Consider the following 7,045-nt stretch of genomic DNA (forward strand, 5'->3'; position numbering starts at 1 on the left):
TCTGAGAGTTTCAGATGGACACCTGCACACATACACCCCAATTTTCTTTCGGCAAACTCTGCCATCCAGGAAGCTGTCAGAGCACAAAGGCTCCTGTTTGAGCACAAGCCATTCTCTGGTTCTAACAAGAAAGAGAAGGCAGCGCTGAGCGGTACAGTTAACAAAGTCACGAGGTTAATCCATGCATCACAAATCCCTTCATATCCACAGGCTCAAGTATAATCAGCCTCTTTCTTTTAATTACAGGGGAACATTGGGCCTCAGAGAAGTGAGTGCTCTTGGCCTTGTGATCCCAGCAAGGTTCAGGAGCTGGAGTGGGTTCGGCTGAGTCACCCCTAACAGCATGACCCCACACGCATCACCTGACCGCCACATGCTTCAGCTAGCCCAGCTGTAGAATGGAGTAAACACAGCCCGGAAGGGCCTGGGGTGGTAGTGCTGGCTCCTGCACATGCTGCCCTTGGAGTTTCTGGGGGCACAGGTTAGCTCCACCACACCAGGGTCCAAGGGATCCTGAGCAGACTTAAGTCTAAACCACCTTTGGAAAAGACCCAGTTTCAGATTCTTTGGGGGTGCAGTACGGCTCACCAAAATTTAAAGTCTTAAAAGTGTCAGTATAGTTTGATCACATGATTTCGTTTGTGTTGTTTTATTTTTAGGAAAGCATCAGTGATGTTTCCATGCCAACTGCTCACCTTGATGACGATGAAAACAGAAGCGCTCTGAGTGGTAAATGATAGCATAGCCATCATTCCACAAAACAAGGTATACATGCACGTTAAAGTGCAGGGTGACCTTCAGGAAAAGCAAACCGGTAAGGACAGATTCATGACCTGGAGTTATCCCCAGCAGGAGAGTAGGCAGGAACCAGTATCTAACAATTGTTAGAATGATCCACCCATTGAAAACTACTTTCTCCCACATAGAAAGATGGGAAGAGAGAGTCCGTGTGTGCAGAGAACAGGAGCTTAATCTCTGGATTTCCATTTCTTCAGTTCCAGTTTCTTACAAAGAACCTGCGTTCTTTCTCTTTCCCCATAGAAATCCGTTTGAAATGTCCCCAGTCTCTGCACTTGGGCTACCTGCCACTGTAGACAGCCCAGGCTGCAGCACACCGACAGAGCCTGAGACACAGTGACACATCTGTGAACTGAAGCATGAGCGACTCCAGGCCTGGAGGCTGTCCCACCTGAAAATGGAGTGGAATTTTATTTTATTTTATTTTATTTTATTTTATTTTATTTTATTTTATTTTTGAGGAGGAGGCTAGACCTGAAGAATGATGCCTCTGTGGGTGGCTTCTTAGCACGTGGCCTTCAGCCTGACTCCTATAATTCTGGCTGGCTGGCTAGCAAGCTTGCCAAAGCAGGCAGCTCCTCCATCCTCTACTGCTGTGTCTGCTTCATCTGTTGAGCAGGTAGTTCCTGCTCTTCAAAAAAAGGTAGTTCCTTTCTTTCAAAATTAATCAGACACCTTTGGTGAGGAGCCGGTGGCCTGAATCTGTGTTCCACTTGGTGGAATGTTTGATTCCCCAGCAGGTGGTGCTGTTTTGGGAGGCTCTTGAGCCTTTAGAGGATAAGAGTGGAACTGGAAGAAGCTGAGGCCTTTGAAGGCCCCTGTTGCGGGTCCTGTTTTCTACTTCCTGGTCCGCCAAGATATGCCGAGCCTCCACCACATAATCCCACGCTATGAACTCCTTTGTGCCTTCCCCACGATGATAAGTGAAGGCCCCTGACACCACGTGGCCCAACAAATGTCTCCTCAAGATGCTTCTGTGGGGAGATGCAGGAGTAAGAGACACAGAGCTGAGTCCTGGGTGTGAATACTAAATGTCTGTGAACATTCCAAGGGACAGAGGCACAGTTGTCCGGTACGTGCCTTCACCTACAGTCCTGTGTAGGTATCCTGGTTAGCATTAACTGTCAACTTGACACAGCCTAGAGTCATCTTCAAGAGGAACTGCCTGGATCAGATTGGCCTGCGGGCATGTCTGTGGGACAGTCTTGGTCACTAATTGCTGCAGGTGGGCCCAGTGGGCCACAGCATTCGCTGGGCAGGTGGTCTAGGCCAGGGCAAAAGAAAGCTAGCAACGAGCGGGCCTGCAGACAGGTCAGCAAGAAGCCTTCCTCCATGGTTTCCGCTCTGACTTCTCTCCTTGAAGGACTGTAATGGCTAAGATAAAACCACCCCTTTTCTTTCTTATGTTGCTTTTGCACAGTGTTTTGTTGTTTTGTTTGTTTGTTTGTTTGGTCACAGCAAAGAAAGGCAACCAAGGAGCAGAAAACCCTCTTTCTGTAGTAAATCCTCTCAGAGACGAAAGCAGTCCAGTGTCTTGGCCCCGCCCCCGCAGTCCACATCAGAAAGGAAATGGGTTTTTGTGAGACAAGAGAAGTGAGCTCAGGCTCACAGAGGCTCTGCGATGATAATGTCCTAAGACAACACAGCCATGGCAACCCCTTTGACCAAAACTGAAGGACAGAGACGGAAGATCTTCTTAACCTTCTTAGATGCTTAAAGAAGCAGCATGGCACTGCTTCTCCTGGGCAGACATGCTGAAGGTGGCCCAGAGCCCCAGTCAGCAGAGAGGACAGTCTGGATGACATTTGAGCTCTCAGAGAGTAAGTCACTGCTTAGAACAGAAATGAATTCTCTTCTTCACGCAAGAGAAACCAAATCCCACCGTTAGTTTTCGTGACTCTCTCTTGACATCTGGTACCCCTTTCAGATTCAGAGAAAGCTACAGAGAACGTAAGAGGCCTTGCCCTCAAACGCCTGACGTTTGGCGTTCAGTTGGGAATAACGAGAGGCTCCGGAATAAGCTGGGTGACGATTACCGTGAAGGAAGCACAGCTGGGTGAAGGTAGAGAGGAAGAAAGAGGTGAGGTTTGCTGTGGAGCAAGGGGCTCTTCCTCCTCAGAGGACATGATGTTGGGAGGCAGAGGGAGGAGGCAGCCACAGGAACCCTTTGCACATGAGCCTCTGAAGGAGAAATATAAGGTCCAGAGATATGACTGAGTCAGCATGGCTGAAGGCCACGGTGAGGTCGTGGCCTTTGCTCTATATAACCTGAGAAGCTACTGGAGGCTCCCGGGGGAGCAAGAGCTCTGCTTTACGAGTGTGTGGGGACTGCCAGGGTCACGGATAGGAACAGAGTGACCAGTTAGGATGTGACTGCTGGAATTGAGGTGGTTGTGGCTAGGCTACACTTGAGACCATGAGGGTGTAGGGAGCGGGAATATCTCAAAGGAGACCTCAGAGGACCCGCTTGTGTGGTGATGTGGGCTGAGACAGCAAAGGGCGCCTTTGAGGCTATGGGCTAAAGCCGGAAGAGTGAAGTCGTTTTCTAAGATGAATAAGAATGGGGTGGGAGGCGGTCAGGGTGTGTTCTCAGATTTGCAGATGTTTTCACTTTTGCTATGATTGTGTTTGACAAAGTCATCTAGAAAACCAACTCAGTGAAAAGAGACCCGATGCACAGAGTGACGTTCCGTGAGCTCTGGTCACAACATCTTATTTCAGATTCCCAACCGTTTATTTTATGTGTGTTTCTGTTCAAAGACACTTTGTTCAGTATGTATTGCTGATTTGTTAACATTGAAATTGTCCAGCAACACGGTATCTTATGCCTGAAGGGAGTGTGCCTAATATATTTATTTTCTTTGTCAGGCAAGGTACTTAGGGACACAAAATAGCACTTCACTGCAACGCCTAGGGGGCATTTATGGAGCAAAACCACCAACTAGAAGCACCCATATGCACAAAAGTGCAGCCTTCACGTAAGTGATACAAGTGTGAGAAGATGTCGCCATGATGACAGCTGAAGCATTAGGATGGAACACCTTGTGGAATTACAGCTTGGATGTGGGGTCGGATGACACAAATCTCTTGGCCGCTCCATGCACATCTGAAACAGATTATGAGATTGCCATGGGTATTGACTTTAGTGAGTAGGTGAGTTTGCAAATGTGGAATGCGTGAATAATGGGGAACTGTTGGATTCGGACAGGGGAGCTGCCGAGCCTTGTGGAGGTGGGAGAAGTGGAGTGGGCTTCATGGGACTCCTGGGGGCTTTGATTTGGGTGGATTGCATGTGCCTTAATCTCTGCGTATAGCTGGCTGGAGAGGGCTAAGATCTCAGGAGTTTAAACAAACTAAAGGAGAGAGAGAGGAGTTCCAGAGATGGACTCTCTTGGGATACCCAGAAAAGGAGAGAGAGAGAGAGAGAGAGAGAGAGAGAGAGAGAGAGAGAGAGAGAGAGAGAGAAGACACGAAAGAGTTGATTCAAGAACGAAGGCTCTGAGTGTCCAAAAGCTGTTGGAGAGTCCAATCTATCAAGACCTTCCAATGAGGTGACGTGGGATTGCCAGCAACTTTGATAGTTTTCTTTGGGATCATAAAGTTCAAGGCTGACTGAAATATACGGAAGTGCAAATGCGTAGTTCTTTCCAGGAGTTTGGATATAAAGGAGAGACAAGAAGGAAGGTGCAGAGCAGAGGGAGTAAGGCAATAACTCAGTGGTCAAAGTAATTGCCACTCAAGCCTAAGGATTAGAGTTTGGACCCTCAGAACCCATGTAAATCCTGGCTGGGTATGATGGCCGGTGTGTGCTTCCAGCCTTGGGAGATGGAGACAGGAAATCCCCAGAGCAGGCCAGATACTACCTATGTAGGTGAGCTTTGGGTTTAATCAAAAGATCCTGCTCCACCAATGAATAAGGTAGAAGTGAGGGCGATTCCTAATAGCAGCATGGGGTCGCCACACTCATGTGATCTCACTTTGTGTATGCTTTCCTCCCCGTGCCTGTACCCATACACACTTGTAAAATGTGCATACGTGCACACGCATGCCACACACACACACACACACACACACACACACACACACCAGAAGAAATAAAAGGTGAAGAATGATGTAGGATCTGGGAATTTCTCTTAAAGGGGCCCATGAAACATGTTTGTTGGGGAACAGACCCAAAGGCCCAGAGTCAGAGAGGAAGAGAAGCCAGCAGATGGCCTCCTGTGTCTTGGTTGGTTTTTTTTATTGAGTGCACACTGTGAGTATTCTCAGTAGCTTCATCTGTGGGTGAGGCCACAAGAGGTCAGAAGGTTGTTCATGGTTGTAAAGCGACTCTGTGGGCTGGAGAGATGGCTCAGTGGTTAAGAGCACTGACTGCTCTTCCAGAGGTCCTGAGTTCAATTCCCAGGACCCACGTGGTGGCTCACAACCATCTGTAATAAGATCTGATGTCCTCTTCTGGTGTGTCTGAAGACAGCTACAGTGTACTCACATAAATAAAATAAATAAATAAATAAATAAATCTAAAAAAAAATCGACTCTGTGACAGACTAGGGATACAGGTGTGGCCCTTCTGGTCCTGGAGCCTGTGGCCTCATAGCTGTCACTTGAGAATGCAATCAACACCCAGGATCTATTATCGGGTACCTGCCAGTCGCTCACAAGGAGTGAAATGAAAGCCCAGCCTCCCTGCTGCCTTGGAAACATCACACTGGACCAGAAAGAAGCTGAGGAAAAAATGCTGAGTTGCAGTTTGAGTAAAACTGTATGTAAGTCAGGGTAATTGCTAATCCCTCTGCAGAGTGTGCCTCTCCTGCAGAAGACCGCAGGGTCACCGCTGTAGTGTGTGGAAATAGAATTCATCCCTCAGGGTCATTTCCAAATCAAGAATTTAATTAATCTTTCCCCTAAACTTTTGTTTCTATCCTAATATCAGGTAAGAGATTTCTGAGGAATCAGTTGAGCTTTTCTCAGGCACAGGGTGTGCAGCCTTTCCTCAGACCCCTACAGGGCCTCGATAAATCACTTGTTGCTAAACAGAGAAATGTATTCCCCTGATATCCACCTGGCCTCTTGCTTTATTTTAAAATCTATCAACTAACTCCCCACTAGTGCTAGTGCCCGTGCTGTCTCTGACACATCCAGTTTCAATAGCTCAATGAAAAGGTCACAGCAAACTAGAGACAGGTGGGTGGGGACGGCTGGCAGTGACACTGCTGGCTTGGAAAGTGTCCATGAGGACACATGCTCAGAAGGGACTCAGGAGACAGACACCACTGCCAGTTTGGGAAGTAAATTAGACTGCAGGGCAATATTTACATATCCCTCTTCAGAAGCTCCATCCAGTGCTTTCTGTTGTTTTTTAGTTTTAGTTTGTGGTGCTGGAGTTGAACCCAGGGCCTTTCACAGACTAAGTTAGTGCTGAGCTGAATCACTAGCCTTGTTTTGTTGTTACAATCTTGCGGTGAAACCCTGGTAGTCCTGATATTCACTATATAGCTTAGACCATCCTCAAACTTAACCAAAAATAGCCCACCTCAGTGCTGGGATGACTGGCCCATGTGATTCCTCATGGAACCTATCCACTCGTTGTCCTCCTCTTCCTCTTCCTCCTCCTCCTCCTCCTCTTCCTCCTCCTCCTCCTCCTCCTCCTCCTCCTCCTCCTCCTCCTCCTCCTCCTCCTCCTCTTCTTCTTCTTCTTCTTCTTCTTCTTCTTCTTCTTCTCCTCCTCCTCCTCCTCCTCCTACTGCTTCCTGACTGTATTCACAGCCCTACATTCCTGTCACCAGTCCTTGATGCACACCTTCCCAGCCATGATGGAGAGAGACCAAACCCCCTCCTTCTTTGTCTCAGCAATGAGGAGACTTACACAGTATCTTAACATAATATTCAAAATGTTTCCTCCTAGATAGAGTCCAGAGTCTGTCTCATCAGTATGCATGTGAGTGCACGTGAGCGCATGTGTGTGTGTGTTCGTGAGTGTGTGTGTACATGTGTGTGTATGTGAGTACATGTGTACCTGTGTGTGTTCGTGAGTGCATGTGTACATGTGTGTGTATGTGAGTACGTGTGTGGGCCTGTGTCTCCAGCAGGTCATCACTGCTCTGGTACAATGCCAGCTGTCCTCCCTCTAGGGACCTTATCATCCTGGAGCCTTACAACCTGATTGGGAGCAGCAAGGTGATGAAGGAATGACAGCTACATGAACAAGAAAGCTGGGGTCAGGCAGACTGTACTCTCTCTGATGGAG

At 47.9% G+C, this 7,045-nt stretch overlaps 1 long non-coding RNA gene across 1 annotated transcript; it reads left to right on the forward strand.

The window, feature by feature from the left end:
• The first annotated feature begins 1,522 nt into the window (after positions 1-1,522).
• On the forward strand, positions 1,523-4,878 carry LOC143443437 (uncharacterized). Its single transcript, XR_013112395.1, has 3 exons — positions 1,523-2,618; positions 2,726-2,878; positions 3,667-4,878. It is a non-coding gene; the product is annotated as an uncharacterized LOC143443437 (long non-coding RNA).
• Positions 4,879-7,045: the final 2,167 nt, after the last annotated feature.

This window comes from Arvicanthis niloticus, chromosome 9 (genome assembly GCF_011762505.2).
Source record: "Arvicanthis niloticus isolate mArvNil1 chromosome 9, mArvNil1.pat.X, whole genome shotgun sequence".
Lineage (NCBI taxonomy): Eukaryota > Metazoa > Chordata > Mammalia > Rodentia > Muridae > Arvicanthis > Arvicanthis niloticus.